Genomic DNA, 16960 nt, shown 5'->3' with positions numbered 1-16960 from the left:
TCAGTAAATTGAAATAAATTAATTAGGCCCTAATCTATGGATTTCACATGACTGGGAATTCAGATATGCATCTGTTGGTCATAGACACCTTAAAAAAATGGGCCTCACAATGGGCCACAGGATTTGGTCCCGTTATTTTTGTGCATTCAAATTGCCATCGATAAAATGCAATTGTGGTTGTTGTCCGTAGTTTATACCTGCCCATACCATAACCCTACAAACCATGGGGCACTTTGTTCACAACGTTAACATCAGCAAACCACTCCCCCACATGACTCCATACACGTGGTCTGCGGTTGTGAGGCCGGTTGGACATACTGCCAAATTGTCTAAAATGACATTGGAGGCTTATCTTGGCAACGGAGAAATGCTGACTAAGAGGGATGTAAATATATTTGTGCACAAAATTTGAGAGAAATAAGATTGTTGTGTGTATGGAACATTTCTGGGATTTTTTATTTCAGCTCATGAAACATGGGACCAACACTTTACATGTTGCGTTTATATTTTTGTTCAGTGCATTTCATCAGGTTTTTGTTCAATTAAAAGAAAAGCAATTAAAATAATCCTGTTCTCTGTGTATCTGTGTGTGGTTTCAAAAGCATATACAACAGGTGGGTGTAGGTGTGGTTATACTTACTTTCTCCTTAGTAATTTTCCCCACTGGATCAACACATGCATGATGTTGCAACACACAGGAATAGGAGAACATTTAGGTATTATGCATGACCCTGAATGAGGCCCCGTGACAACATGTAACTAGAGCGCTCTCTGATCCAGAGGGTCCGAAACCGGAAGTACGTCAACATTCCAGTACCGGAAGAGAGGCAAGATGATGGAAACAAGAGAAATTGCTGCAGGAACTTACAAGAGAGGAGGGTCGAGGGAAAAGTACTTCAATCCAGGGATGAGAAATGCGTTGTACTCCGAATTGGCCCATTAACCCAACTGTTACACTTAGAAGATTGAACCACTGCTAGTTTTTAAGTAAATGCCCTTTGACTTTTTTTCAGAGAGACGCAGATATACAGTATAATACACAGTTGGTATTTGCCGATAACGTGCAGAAAGTTAGTTATCAGCGTGGACGAGTTGTCATATTAATATAAAGTTAACCTTAGCTATGCAGCTAACGTTAGCTATTTTGAATCATGGTTGACAAAAAGCTTTGAAAATAGTAGAGGGTGCACTCTGATCCTTTCAATCTAGTCCAGAACTCTCCAAAGTAGTGGTTTGTCGATTTTGGCAAACCTCGCGACAGATCAAAATGCCTTTGTTGTTTTTGGAGACGTTCCCATGGCCCAGTTTGCAGACATACACAGCTTTGAGCGCTGTGTTGCTCGCCAGGCCAATCTTGAGTAGCTACTCTACTGTCACAGACACAGAGCAGTACTCCTGTAGAAAGTGATGATGATGACTAATTCACCTGCCTTGGAGATGTGGCAGCCACTGTCCTGTTGTAGCCCACCTGGTTTGGGTAAGTTTGTAAACTTAGCCTCTGTGGTTTGTTGATCTTCAGGCTTTGAATAGTACTGGCTTACAGTTGAAGTCAGACGTTTACATACACTTAGGTTGGAGTCATTAAAACTCGTTTTTCAACCACTCCACAAATCTCTTGTTAACAAACTATAGTTTTGGCAAGTCGGTTAGGACATCTACTTTGTGCATGACAAGTAATTTTTCCAACAATTGTTTACAGACAGATTATTTCACTTATGGGTCATTCTACAGATTCGGTGACATTTCAGTATTGTCAGTGTCCCAAGATGTACTAGTGTTATAACTTGTCAGAACATTTATCAAACTACACTTAAATTACAACATTTCAAAGTTTTACATGTTTTTAATATGGAGTAGAGAATAAGATTTTAAACAGAGATGAATTTCAATACTTATATGTTTGCGTTTCTTAGGAGTATTAAGAATTTCGCCTGTCCCTATTGACCATCATGCAAATGGCGTGACTCATTTTGAGTACACAGTGTTAAATAATAATGCTTTTTTTTTGTTAAATTAATTGTATATGCCCCCTTATTATGCATAATCCATTTTCTCAGCATAAGACATTTTATTTTCTGAGAAATTCAGGCTTTTACCCCTGTCCTTGTATTTCTTTCAACCCCGTAACGCAACAATACCCCCACTCACAATTAAATAATGGTTTGATCCTGTGGACATCATTTATGAGGAAGTGACATCATACAAGTCTTCAGAGAAGCCTTCGGGCTCTGATCAGTCCCTACACCCAAACGAGGGCATTGCGTTCATCCACCTCTGGCCTGCTGGCTCCCCTTCCTCTGCGGAAGCATAGTTCCCGCTCAGCCCAGTCAAAACTGTTCGCTGCTCTGGCACCCCAATGGTGGAACAAGCTCCCTCACGACGCCAGGACAGCGGAGTCACTCACCACCTTCCGGAGACATTTGAAACCCCACCTCTTTAAGGAATACCTGGGATAGGATAAAGTAATCCTTCTACCCCCCCCAAAAAAAAAAATAGTGTAAAGTGGTTTTCCCACTGGCTATAGGGTGAATGCACCAATTTGTAAGTCGCTCTGGATAAGAGCGTCTGCTAAATGACGTAAATGTGCCCTTGAGCAAGGCACTTAACCCTAATTGCTCCTGTAAGTCGCTCTGGATAAGAGCGTCTGCTAAATGACTAAAATGTTTTTAAAAAATGTAAGCTGCTCTCTCACTTTTTATAAATATTTCATGTTTTTTAAGCACATATGGGCTTTGTCAATCTCAGGTATTCAACTCTGTTGGGGGATTCATAGTTAAGATTTTACCAAGAATTGTTTTTATAGCTATGAAGTATAACAATGTCTTTTGTTGAATAAGGCCATGTGGCACACTGCTAGCTGCTAGCATCCCGAATTAGCAACAGATTAGCACAAAATCTTCAACCCTGTCACATTCAACCCCATCACATTTTTCAATGTTACGGGGTTGAATGGCTGTTACAGGGTTGAATAGCTGTTAAATCTTACCAATATTTAATGTATATTGCTTAATACCAATCATATTTTCTTGTTGAATGTTTGTTGTTTACGGTTTTACAGTATCAACTAAAAGTACGAGGAATTTGTGAAAATAATAACTTAAAAAAAGTGACAATTAATTTGTTCTCTCTCCTATATACATTGACATATTTAGGAGTATTATCTGCAAGTGTTACGGTCCGGCACTGTTGGTCCTGTTCCTGCTGGTTTTCCTTTCCCTTTTTCCCTGTGTGTGTTGTTTGTGTCTGTCTCCCCCTGCTGTGCAGGCCAGTCAGAGGATCTAGGTCAGGGGGCGTGGCCATTCTCTCACAAGATCAGTTACAGCTGCAGCTCATTGTCAACAATCAACCAGCAGTTATCTACCCGGGCTGGACACCTCTCCAGCGCCAGTTCGTTCCTACACTACCTGTGGTAACTTGGCCCCGTACAGAAATCTCAGTTTAGTTGTACTCTCTCAGTATTATAAGTTGTTTCTGCCACGTTTGTAACCTGTCTCTCCTTCGATTAGATCTCGTCTGTTCCTGCTGCCTGCCTGCCTGCCATTCCCACGCCGCAACCTGCTCTGTTGTCTGATATCCTCGTCATCCAGCCCTCAGGACTACTGGCTCTCCACCCGACTCAGCTCCTACCCCGGCCTGAAGCTACTCCACCCTGTACTGCGTCTCTCTACCATAACACGCTGAATAAACTACATCATAATTCACCCTCTTTGTCCGCGTGTCCGTCTCTGCACCTGAGTCCCCCACCCAAGCCTAATAGAACGAACTGGCCAAACATGGACTCAGCAGAGATGCCACATGAAACAACGGGTGATGGCATACAACGCGCCCTCCATTCACAGGGAATGCTATTGGGACAACACGACCAACTCATCCGGACTCTATTGGATAACAACCAGCAGTTGTTGGATCAAGTATCTCATCTCTCCTCTCAGGTAGCTAACCTGGTAACACTCACTACCCTTCCTCCCTCTGTTTCTCCTCCGCCTGTTCCTCCTACAGTGGCTCCAGGTTCGGCTTCCGCTCCTGCCCTTCGGGAACCCCCTACAACCTCACCCGAACCTTTCACCGGGACCTGAACAAATGCCGTGGTTTCCTGCTTCAGTGCCGCTTGGTGTTCCAACAGAAGCCCCTGTCTTTCTCCACGGAATCCTCAAAGGTACATTACGCACTGGGGTTAATGAGGGGCAAAGCTTTGATTTGGGCAGAAGCGGCTTGTTCTACTCAGCAGATTGCCAGCCTGTCGTTTGACGATTTTTCCTCTCAATTGAAAGTTGTGTTTGATCACCCGGACCATGCCGGGACCGCCACAAAGAGACTATTGAAGCTACGACAGGGCACGGGTAGCGTGGCTGAATACGCCATTGACTTTTGGACCTTGGCAGCCGATTCCAAGTGGAATGACGAAGCTCTTCAGGGAGCGTTTGTTAACGGTCTAAGTGACCCGATTAAGAATGAACTAGCTGTTCGTGATGAGCCTGCTAACCTTCATGTTCTCGTTTCCCTTGCTACACGAATAGACAACAGGCTACGGGAGAGGAGACAGGAGAGGGGCGGTCGGGTACACACCTCAGCGGATCCCTCCACGGAACTAGACGAGCCCATGCAGCTGGGCCGTGCTCGTCTGTCCCCTGCCGAAAAGGAACGGGCGCATGCGGGCTGGTGAGTGCATGTACTGTGGGGACCGCACTCATTTCCTGGTTAACTGTCCGGTTCGCCCAAAAGACCAAGCTCGCAGGTAAAAGTGGGCGTACTTGCGAGTGCTACACCTGACTCAATGCCCACAGCACCCCGTCTAGTTATCCCAGCTACAGTCCAGTTCAGGAATCTATCTCTCCCACTAGCTGCTCTAATCGACTCTGGTGCTGAGGATAGTTTCCTTGACGTCAACCTGGTCACTCAGGCTGAGATCCCTGTTAAGCCCCTGCCTAAGCCTATAACAGTAACCGCTATTGACGGCCATCAGTTTGCCAACATCACCCACCAAACTGTCCCCGTTTCTCTCATGCTGTCCGGCAATCACAAAGAAACCATCCAGTTTAAAGTAGTCTCCTCCTCGGCCTCCCCCCTTATCCTCGGTTTCCCTTGGCTTAGCCTTCACAACCCCCCATATTGACTGGCAAAACCACAAGATACACAGTTGGAGCACTCACTGCCATTCTGTTTGCCTTGGGTCGGCTATTCCGCCCTCGGTCGGCTCCCCTGCTTCCCCTGTCAAAACCCCAGACCTCTCTTCAGTCCCTGAGGAGTACCTGGACCTGGCCGAGGTATTCAGTAAGTCCAAGGCACTTTCATTACCACCTCATAGGCCATACGATTGCGCTATTGAGTTACTGCCTGGAGCCCCTTTGCCGTCCAGTCGGCTTTTCAATCTGTCCCGTCCTGAGAGAGAAGCTATGGAAACCTACATAGGCGACTCCCTAACCTCTGGCATCATTCGTCCCTCATCTTCCGCTGTTGGAGCTGGGTTCTTTTTTGTAGAGAAGAAGGACAAAACATTACGCCCCTGCATTGACTACAGAGGACTAAATAACATCACAGTCAGAAATACATACCCCCTGCCTCTCATCAACTCAGCATTTGAACCCCTTCATGGTGCCACTGTGTTTACCAAACTCGACCTACGTAACGCTTACCACCTCGTTAGGATCAGGCGGGAGATGAATGGAAAACTGGGTTCAATACCCCTCTCGGACACTTTGAATACCTAGTCATGCCATTCGGTCTCACTAACGCCCCAGCAGTGTTTCAGGCCATGGTTAACGATGTGTTGAGGGATTTTCTACACCGTTTTGTGTTTGTCTATTTGGATGACATTCTAATTTTCTCTAAGTCACAGGATGAACACGTCTCCCACGTCCGTCTGGTTCTCCAACGCCTCATGGAAAACAAACTGTATGTGAAAGCAGAAAAATGTGAGTTCCACCGCAGTCCGTCCCCTTTTTGGGCTTTATTATCGAGCGGGGACAAGTGTCACCAGACCCTGACAAGATCAGAGCGGTTGTGGAGTGGCCCACACCCACGTCTCGGAAGCAGCTACACGCTTCCTGGGCTTCGCCAACTTCTACCGCCGCTTCATCAGGGGTTTCAGCCGAGTGGTTGCCCCCTGACCAAGCTCACCTCCCCTAAGGTGCCATTCCTGTGGACGCCTGAGGCCGAGTCAGCCGTGAGTACTTTGAAGGAACTGTTCACCACCTCACCTGTTCTTATTCATCCAGACACTAGTTTGCAGTTTATTGTGGAAGTGGACGCCTCTGATTCGGGGGGGGGGGCTGTCCTGTCACAACGTTCCCCCACGGACCAGAAGCTCCATCCTGTGGCCTTTTTCTCCAGGAGATTGACCCCTGCTGAGAAGAACTACGACGTGGGTAACCGGGAGTTGCTTGCTGTCAAGTTGGCGTTGGAGGAGTGGAGGCACTGGCTAGACGGAGCAGAGCAACCCTTCATAGTCTGGACAGACCACAAGAACCTGGCTTACATCCAGTCGTCCAAGAGGCTGAACTCCCGTCAGGCCAGATGGGCTCTGTTCTTCAGCAGGTTCAAGTTTATTTTAACATATCGTCCTGGCACACGTAATGTCAAGCCTGATGCTCTCTCTCGCCAGTTTACAGACAATGAAGACTCCAACAATCCTGAATCTGTTCTGCCCGCTTCCTGTTTGGTGGCGGCGGTTCACTGGGAAATCGAGTCCCTCGTCCGATCGGCACAAGAGTTGGAACCTGGACCGGCCGATGGCCCCCCCGACCTTCTCTATGTTCCCGCAGCCGTGCGGCCGCAAGTGCTCAACTGGATCCACACCTCACGCTTCTCCTGCCACCCTGGTATGAACCGTACACTGTCGCTACTGAAGAGGCACTTTTGGTGGCCATCCGCCGAGGCTGACGTCCGGGAGTACGTGGCGGCCTGTTCCATCTGTGCCCAAAATAAGGCTTCCCACAGGGCTCCTTCGGGCCTGCTGCGGCCTCTCCCAGTTCCGAGTCGTCCTTGGTCTCACGTGGGCTTGGACTTCGTCACTGGACTTCCTATGTCTGAGGGTAATGACACCATACTCACCATCGTGGACAGATTCTCTAAATCTGCCCATTTTGTTGCATTACCAAAATTACCATCTGCCAGTGAGACAGCCGACCTCTTTGTCCTACATGTATTCCGTCCCCATGGAATACCTGTGGACATAGTGTCCGATAGAGGCCCACAGTTCATTTCTCGGGTATGGAAGGAGTTTTGTTCGGCTCTGGGTGCCACTGTCAGTCTCTCATCAGGTTTCCATCCCCAGTCCAATGGCCAGACTGAGAGGACCAATCAGGACCTGGAGGCTGCTCTACGCTGTGTGACATCCCAGAACCCGTCCACCTGGGCCAAACATCTCCCGTGGGTCGAATATGCCCACAATTCCCTCACCTCATCTGCCACCGGCCTCTCACCATTTGAGGCGGCTTTGGGGTACCAACCGCCATTGTTCCCGTCTCAGGAAAGGGAGTTAGCCGTCCCGTCAGTTCAGGATAACCTTCTGCCGCTGCCGCAAGGTGTGGGTGGACACCCGTGAGGCTCTTCTACGGACAGCAGAGCGTAACAAGAGGGTGGCGGACAGGCACAGGGTAGTCGCTCCCCCAGTTCCAGCCTGGTCAGCGAGTCTGGCTCTCCTCCAGCAACATCCCCCTGCGCACTGACTCCCGTAAGCTGTCGCCCCGGTATTTGGGTCCTTTCGAGATCGACTCCATCATCAACCCTTCGGCTGTTCGGTTGAAGCTTCCCCAGGCCATGAGAGTCCATCCTACATTTCACGTGTCCCAGCTGAAGCTAGTCTCCTCCAGCCCTTTGTGTCCGCCTGTGGATCCCCCCTCCGCCACCGCGATGTGTGACGACCATCCAGCCTACACGGTGCGGAGACTGCTGGACGTCCGGAGGCGTGGTAGAGGGTTTCAGTACCTGGTGGACTGGGAGGGATACGGTCCCGAGGAGAGGTCCTGGATTCCCCGACGATTTATACTGGATCCGCAGCTGGTGGCTGACTTCCATAGGGACCACCCTGACAAGCCGGGTGGGTCGCCGGGTGGCGCCCGTTGAGGGGGGTACTGTTACGGTCCGGCACTGTTGGTCCTGTTCCTGCTGGTTTTCCTTTCCCTTTTTCCCTGTGTGTGTTGTTTGTGTCTGTCTCCCCCTGCTGTGCAGGCCAGTCAGAGGATCTAGGTCAGGGGGCGTGGCCATTCTCTCACAAGATCAGTTACAGCTGCAGCTCATTGTCAACAATCAACCAGCAGTTATCTACCCGGGCTGGACACCTCTCCAGCGCCAGTTCGTTCCTACACTACCTGTGGTAACTTGGCCCCGTACAGAAATCTCAGTTTAGTTGTACTCTCTCAGTATTATAAGTTGTTTCTGCCACGTTTGTAACCTGTCTCTCCTTCGATTAGATCTCGTCTGTTCCTGCTGCCTGCCTGCCTGCCATTCCCACGCCGCAACCTGCTCTGTTGTCTGATATCCTCGTCATCCAGCCCTCAGGACTACTGGCTCTCCACCCGACTCAGCTCCTACCCCGGCCTGAAGCTACTCCACCCTGTACTGCGTCTCTCTACCATAACACGCTGAATAAACTACATCATAATTCACCCTCTTTGTCCGCGTGTCCGTCTCTGCACCTGAGTCCCCCACCCAAGCCTAATAGCAAGTTCATGTTCATTTTACTACATAGTGATTAAAAGGATACAATATTTAGTCTTGAAGAGTAAGCAGGTCATTGACTTGACCTTGACCTACAATTTCAGATTCAACAATGGAAAAAACAGCAGCAGAAAGGAAACACACATAGAGAGGAAGGTGAGGGACATCCGCGCGCCGGTGGTCAGGTAATTCTCCTGGAAATGTAAGATCTTTAAGACACGAGGTGGTGGTGGTCATGGACACACAATCAACAGAAAATAAAGTTTTGTTGCTTTAAAGCATAATTTGGTAATGCATAAAAAAGACTAGAGAATGTAAATGAAGACTAGTCTAAAAAGACATACAGTATACTGCCTTGGCAACTGGTGCGTGAGGGGTTCATGTTCACTAGCCGACTGGTTTGTACTGACATATTTAGGAGTATTATCTGCAAGTTCACGTTCATTTTACTACATAGTGATTAAAAGGATACAGTAATTAGTTTTGGAGAGTAAACTGGTCATTGACTTGACCTTGACCTACAATTTCAGATTCAACAATGGCAAAAACAGCAGCAGAAAGGCAAAGATTTACCAGTAGTTCCATCCACAATGCGGATCCACCAAGTTGTTTGTGTGGCTGCAAGGCAAATTGCCTACCGTGATGTAAGCTGTATGTGCACAGTCCACAACAAGAAACTGGAATGCCAGTGTTTCAATACACAACATTTCACATTTACCCCTAAAGTTACATCAGTCGTGTCACAGAGGGAGGTTGATTGGGCAAATCCAGACATATGCGGGAAATGGTGCGTGGCCAAATATGATGACGATTTCTATCCCGGAATAATTCTAGCCACAGATGAATCCCATGTGCAGGTCAAATGCATGTGCTGTGCTGGACCAAATAGGTACTTCTGGCCACTTCTTGATGATATCCTGTGGTATCCATTTGAGGACATCTTGGAACACATTGATCCCCCTAAACCGGTGACTTCTAGGCACATGGAAATACAGAAGGAAGTGTGGGCTAGGCTCTCTCAGTAAAAATGGTGAACAAACTGTAGGCTTACCTATAGGTTATTAATGTTAAAATGTTTGCTTAATGTTCAAACATTCAAACAACACAGACATTCCTGCCATTACTCTGGATATTTCTATGAAATCAATGAAATGTTGTAACTGTTGTTAGTTTATTAATGTGTTTTAATCTGTCTAGATTTCATCTTGATTGTTTAAACTTTAAAAGCTATGTTGACAGTAGTTTAAAATGTTAAAAAATGGCAACATGTGACCTATATAGGTTATCAATGTTAAGATGTTTGCTCAATGTTCAAACAGACTCCTGCCATTATCAGATGGATATTTTTATGAAATCAATGAAATGTTCTTACTGTTATTAGTTCATTAATGTGTTTTACTCTGTCTAGCTTTCATCTAGATTCTTTAGATTTTAAAAGCTATGTTGACAGTAGGTTTAAAAATGTTTAAAATGTTTAAAAAATGGCAACATGTTAGTGATCTCAAAAGATAAAACATATGACACGTGATGCTTTTCACTCAACCCTGTTACATGATTTTCAACCCTGTTGCGGTGCATTCATCCCTGTTACGAGATTATTTTTTTACATTTTTGTATTAAATACACAAAATATAACATCAATAGTGTTTTTATTGTGTGTATTAAATCAGGGTAAATAAGGCTATTTCAATTTTGTCAGGAATTACGCAGCATTCTTGCACATTTCTTGCGAAAATGTGGAGTTAGATTAGAAATTTCTTCATCGTAAACTGGAAAGGATGGTGCTGGTCAGTTTTTCTTGATTTTCTCTTTAATTACAATATGCCATTATTTACAAGGGACATCTAAACTGTGAGATTATGCCAGAAGCTGATCTCAAGCTTATTGGAAAAATGAATAGTTGAATAACAAAATGACTGTGACGGGGTTGAATTAAATTGGGACTTGTTTGAGAAAATAATACAGAATAATAACTTAATACTCTACATTGAGATGGGAAAAGGTATTTTCTATCAAGTACACACATTACTTTGTCACATCAAATAAAAAAAAAGATTAAGATTAATGTTCATTGTTTCATCCTCCTCAATCACAAAAGGCACCGAATCTGTAGAATGACCCTTATAATTCACTGTATCACAATTCCAGTGGGTCAGAAGTTTACATACACTAAGTTGACTGTGCCTTTAAACAGCTTGGAAAATTCCAGAAAATTATGTAATGGCTTTAGAAGCTTCTGATAGGCTAATTGACATCATTTGAGTCAATCGGAGGTGTACCTGTGGATGTATTTCAAGGCCTACCTTCAAACTCAGTGCCTCTTTGCTTGACATCATGGGGAAATCAGCCAAGACCTCAGAAAAACAATTGTAGATGCTCCCAAGTTTGGTTCATCCTTGGGAGCAATTTCCAAATGCCTGAAGGTACCACGTTCATCTGTACAAACAATAGTACGCAAGTATAAACACCATGGGACCACGCAGCCGTCATACCGCTCAGGAAGGAGATGCGTTCTGTCTCCTAGAGATGAACGCACTTTGGTGCGAAAAGTGCAAATCAATCCCAGATGCTGGAGGAAACAGGTACAAAAGTATCTATATCCACAGTAAAACGAGTTCTATATCGACATAACCTGAAAGGCCGCTCAGTAAGGAAGAAGCCACTGCTCCAAAACCGCCATAAAAAAGCCAGACTACGGTTTGCAACTGCACATGGGGACAAAGATCGTACTTTTTGGAGAAATGTCCTCTGGTCTGATGAAACAAAAATTGAACTGTTTGGCCATAATGACCATGTTATGTTTGGAGGAAAAAGGGGGTTGCTTGCAAGCCGAAGAACACCATCCCAACCATGAAGCACGTGGGTGGCAGCATCATGCTGTGGGGGTGCTTTGCTGCAGGAGGGACTGGTGCACTTCACAAAATAGATGGCATCATGAGGAAGGAAAATTATGTGGATATATTGAAGCAACATCTTAAGACATCAGTCAGGAAGTTAAAGCTTGGTCGCAAATGGGTCTTCCAAATGGACAATGACCCCAAGCATACTTCCAAAGATGTGGCAAAATGGCTTAAGGACAACAAAGTCAAGGTATTGGAGTGGCCATCACAAAGCCCTGACCTCAATCCTATAGAAAATGTGTGGGCAGAACTGAAAAAGCATGTGCGAGCAAGGAGGCCTACAAACCTGACTCCATTACACCAGCTCTGTCAGGAGGAATGGGCCAGAATTCACCCAACATATTGTGGGAAGCTTGTGGAAGGCTACCTGAAACGTTTGACCCAAGTTCAACAATTTAAAGGCATAGCTACCAAATACTAATTAAGTGTATGTAAACTTCTGACCCACTGGGAATGTGATGAAATAAATAAAAGCTGAAATAAATCATTCTCTCTACTATTATTCTGACATTTCACATTCTTAAAAAAAAGTGGTGATCCTAACTGACCTAAGACAGGGAATTTTTACTAGGATAAAATGTCAGGAATTGTGATAAACTGAGTTTAAATGGATTTGGCTAAGGTGTATGTAAACTTCCGACTTCAACTGTATCTGTTAATTGTGTTGAATAAGAACAAAACCGTTGCAATTGAGACTTTCACCTCACAACCTAAGGCAAACTTCCACCTTGATATTGAATGAATGGATTTGGGATAGTGTACATTTGCTGTGCTTCATTTGATGATTTTTAACTTTCAATTAAATATGTCATGCTGCTCATGTGACGGTGAATACAGCCTGCTGTGTCCTGATGCTGAGGTGATCCAGTGCATTTTTGTGCTGCTCCGCATCAGTGAAAAACAGGTTAGCAGGAATTTGTTCTGTGTTTGTCAATGTCATTCATTAACCCTTTACACTCATGGAAATTGGCCTATTTGAATAGGGCAACATTGAAATGTTTCTAACAGAATAAATATTAAAAGCGTATGCATGACCATGGTACCAATTAAAAGAGAACACTGGAGATTATGGGGAAATTCGGACCAAAAGTGAGGACAGAACAGTTCCAGACATTACACTGTTGATTTTACAGTGCCTTAATTTGTGTACATGCATAGTTATAGTGCCTCCAGAAAGTATTCATAACCCTTTACTTTTTCCACATTTTGTTGTTACAGCCTGAATTTAAAATGTATTAAATTGAGATGTGTCACTGGCCTACACACAATACCCCCATATTAATTAAAAATGAAATGCTGAAATGTCTTGAGTCAATAAGTATTCAACCCATTTGTTATGGCAACCCTAAATAAGTTCAGGAGTAAACATTTACTTAACAAGTCCCATAATAAGTTGCATGGACTCTATAATAATAGTAGTGTTTACCATGATTTTTGAATGACTACCTCATCTCTGTACCCCACACATACAATTACCTCTAAGGTCCCTCAGTCGAGTAGTGAATTTCAAACACCGATTCATCCACAAAGACCAGGGAGGTTTTCCAATGCCTTGCAAGGAAGAGCACCTATTGGTAGATGGGTAAAAACTCTGTGCGGTTGTTTTGGGCCCTGTACAAGGCCCGGTGAGTTTGGGGGGGTTCCCCCTCTCTTACAGCTGGCAATGTTATAAGAATCCCCCCATCCTCCACATGCTCTGTTTAGCTAGCTCATCGTTTACAATAGGTAAAGTGAATGGGAAAATAAGTTTGAAGTGTCCTCACCTGTCTGTGTGTTATTTCAACATCAACAAAAACTCCATAACTTGAAAGACCTGATTGCTAAGGTCATTTTAAGATGTGAGGCTTGAAAACCATTTCAGCCATTTTGGCACAGTAACGCACTACCCAAACCAGACCAACTGGTTTCAAGTGGCCAAGAGACATCATGTGATCTACTACTGCAATCTAGTGGACGAACTGGGAATCAGACAAGTGATATATTTAAATCAATGGATAGGTAGAGAATTCAGCTTTTTCCTCATACAGTAGGTAAATCATTAATGTAAGACAAAAAATGAAGGCATGGCACGTTGTACAAGCCCTGCACTTTTAAAATGGCTGTGTTCCTATGGGGATTTGCGCATGTTTAGAGCGCCGCTATTCGGTTTAATATCTGACAAAATATGTTTATTGAATTTCTTTAAAATCCTTTTGGAACAGTAATTGGTGACATATTTGATCCCAAACCTAGACTTTCAAATCTCTTATTCAAATCTCTAATATAAAAAAGCAGACATTGAATATCCCTTTGAGCATGGTGAAGTTATTAATTACACTTTGGATGGTGTATCAATACACCCAGTCACTACAAAGATACAGGCGTCCGTCCTAACTCAGTTGCCGGAGAGGAAGGAAACCGGTTAGGAATTTCACCATGAGGCCAATGGGGACTTTAAAACAGTTACAGAGTTTAATGGCGTTGATGGGCAAAAACTGAGGATGGATCAACAACATTGTAGTTACTCCACAATACTAACCTAATTGACAGAGTGGAAAGAAGGAAGCCTGTACAGAATACAAAAACAGTGGTGTGAAAAAGTGTTTGCCCCCTTCCTGATTTCTTTGCATGTTTGTCACACTTAAAATGTTTCAGATCAAACAAATTTAAACATTAGTCAAAGATAACACAAGTAAACACAAAATGCAGTTTTGAAATGAAGGTTGTTATTATTAAGGGAAAACAAAATCCAAACCCACATGGCCCTGTGTGAAAAAGTGATTGCCCCCTACAACCTAATAACTGGTTGGGCCACCCTTAGCAGCAACAACTGCAATCAAGTGTTTGCGATAAGTTGGAATTAGTCTTTTACAGCGCTGTGGAGGAATTTTGGCCCACTCATCTTTGCAGAATTGTTGTAATTCAGCCACATTGGAGGGTTTTCGAGCATGAACTGCCTTTTTAAGGTCATGCCACAGCATCTCAATAGGATTCAGGTCAGGACTTTGATTAGGCCACTCCAAAGTCTTCATTTTGTTTTTCTTCAGCCATTCAGAGGTGGACTTGCTGGTGTGTTTTGGATCATTGTCCTGCTGCAGAACCCAAGTTTGCTTCAGCTTGAGGTCACAAACAGATGGCCGGACATTCTCCTTCAGGATTTTTTGGTAGACAGCAGAATTCATGGTTCCATTTATCACAGCAAGTCTTCTAGGTCCTGAAGCAGCAAAACAGGCCCAGACCATCACACTACCACCGCCATATTTTACTGTTGGTATGATGTTCTTTTTCTGAAATGCGGTGTTACTTTTACGCCAGATGTAATGAGACACACACCTGCCAAGAAGTTCAACTTTTGTCTCGTCAGTCCACAGAGTATTTTCCCAAAGGTCTTGGGGATCATCAAGATGTTTTCTGGCAAAAATGAGACGAGCCTTGATGTTCTTTTTGCTCAGCAGTGGTTTTCGTCTTGGAACTCTGCCATGCAGGCCATTTTTGCCCAGTCTCTTTCTTATAGTGGAGTCATGAACACTGACCTTAACTGAGGCAAGTGAGGCCTGCAGCTCTTTGGATGTTGTTGTGGGGTCTTTTGTGACCTCTTGGATGAGTCGTCGCTGCGCTCTTGGGGTAATTTCGTTCGGCCAGCCACTCCTGGGAAGGTTCACCACTGTTCCATGTTTTCGCCATTTGTGGATAATGGCTCTCACTGTGGTTCGCTGGAGTCCCAAAGCTTTAGAAATGGCTTTATAACCTTTTCCAGACTGATGGATCTCAATTACTTTATTTCTCATTTGTTCCTGAATTTCTTTGGATCTCGGCATGATGTCTAGCTTTTGAGGATCTTTTGGTCTACTTCACTTTGTCAGGCAGGTCCTATTTAAGTGATTCCTTGATTGAGAACAGGTGTGGCAGTAATCAGGCCTGGGTGTGGCTAGAGGAATTGAACTCAGATGTGATAAACCACAGTTGAGTTGTGTTGTAACGGGGGGCAAACACTTTTTCACACAGGGCCATGTAGGTTTGGGTTTTGTTTTCCCTTAATAATAACAACCTTCATTTCAAAACTGCATTTTGTGTTTACTTGTGTTATCTTTGACTAATATTTAAATTTGTTTGATGATCTGAAACATTTAAGTGTGACAAACATGCAAACAAATAACAAATCAGGAAGGGGGCAAACACTTTTTCACACCACTGTATTCCAAAACATGCATCCTGTTTGCAACAAGGCACTAAAGTAATACAAAGTGTTATGTTTGGGGCAAATCCAATACAACACATTACTGAGTACCACTCTCCATATTTTCAAGCATAGTGGTGGCTGCATCATTTCCATTGAGGAACTGAAGCAAGTACACTTGAAGTTTTTTATTTGGAACACAGACCTTCATCCCAACCATCACACAATTACTGTTGTCGTTTACTTAATCCAAAAACATTCCATTATAAATCACAATCTGGGTCAGGTGGGCATAATTTTTGAAGCTTATTCTATTGCCAACATGACCAGCTAAATTATAAAATATGATCTTACAGTGTAATTTTGGTGTGCATAGAATGGAGTCATGAGTACATTCAAGTGCGTGTTCGGCGGCAAATTTTCTTCACAATATGACAATCATAGGCTCATTCTGTTCCTAATATGGAAATGTGAAGTGCACATTTGAACCCACAGGTGTGTGGTTTGCTTGTATGACATCAAAGCGGTATTATTAAAATCCTCAACATCTCATCTTTCAGAACACATTGACTCCTCTCGATTTACAGCATTCCCCTCACTCAGACAACAACACATTTGCTAAAGTAGCCCAATTAGCAGAAGGGATGGGGCATCTTTTTGTTGCGTGAGGTACACACGAAACCCATACAGCGATGTAAAGCAGAGAGCCTGAGCTCTGGCGTCATATACAGTGCATTTGGAAAGTATTCAGACCCCTTCACTTTTTCCACATTTTGTTACGTTATTGCCTTATGCTAAAATGGATTAAATTAAAACAGAAATGCCTTATTTACCTAAATATTAAGACCCTTTGCTATGAGACTCAAAATGAGCTCAGGTGCATCCTGTTTCCATTGAACATCCTTGATGTTTCTACAACTTGATTGGAGTCCACCTGTGGTAAATTCAAGTGATTGGACATGATTTGGAAAGGCACACACCTGTCTATATACAGTGCATTCAGAAAGTATTCAGACCCCTTGACTTTTTCCACATTTTGTTCACGTTACAGCCTTACTCTAAAATGGATTAAATATCTACACACAATACCCCATAATGACAAAGCAAAAACAGGTTTTTAGTAATGTTAGCAAATGTATTACAAATAAAAACAGAAATGCCTTATTTACATACGTATACAGACCCTTTGCTATGAGACTCAAAATTGAGCTCAGATGCATCCTGTTTCCGTTGATCATCCTTGAGA

Source organism: Coregonus clupeaformis, chromosome 11, assembly GCF_020615455.1.
Source record: "Coregonus clupeaformis isolate EN_2021a chromosome 11, ASM2061545v1, whole genome shotgun sequence".
NCBI classification, from domain to species: domain Eukaryota; kingdom Metazoa; phylum Chordata; class Actinopteri; order Salmoniformes; family Salmonidae; genus Coregonus; species Coregonus clupeaformis.
This window is presented reverse-complemented; position numbering follows the sequence as displayed.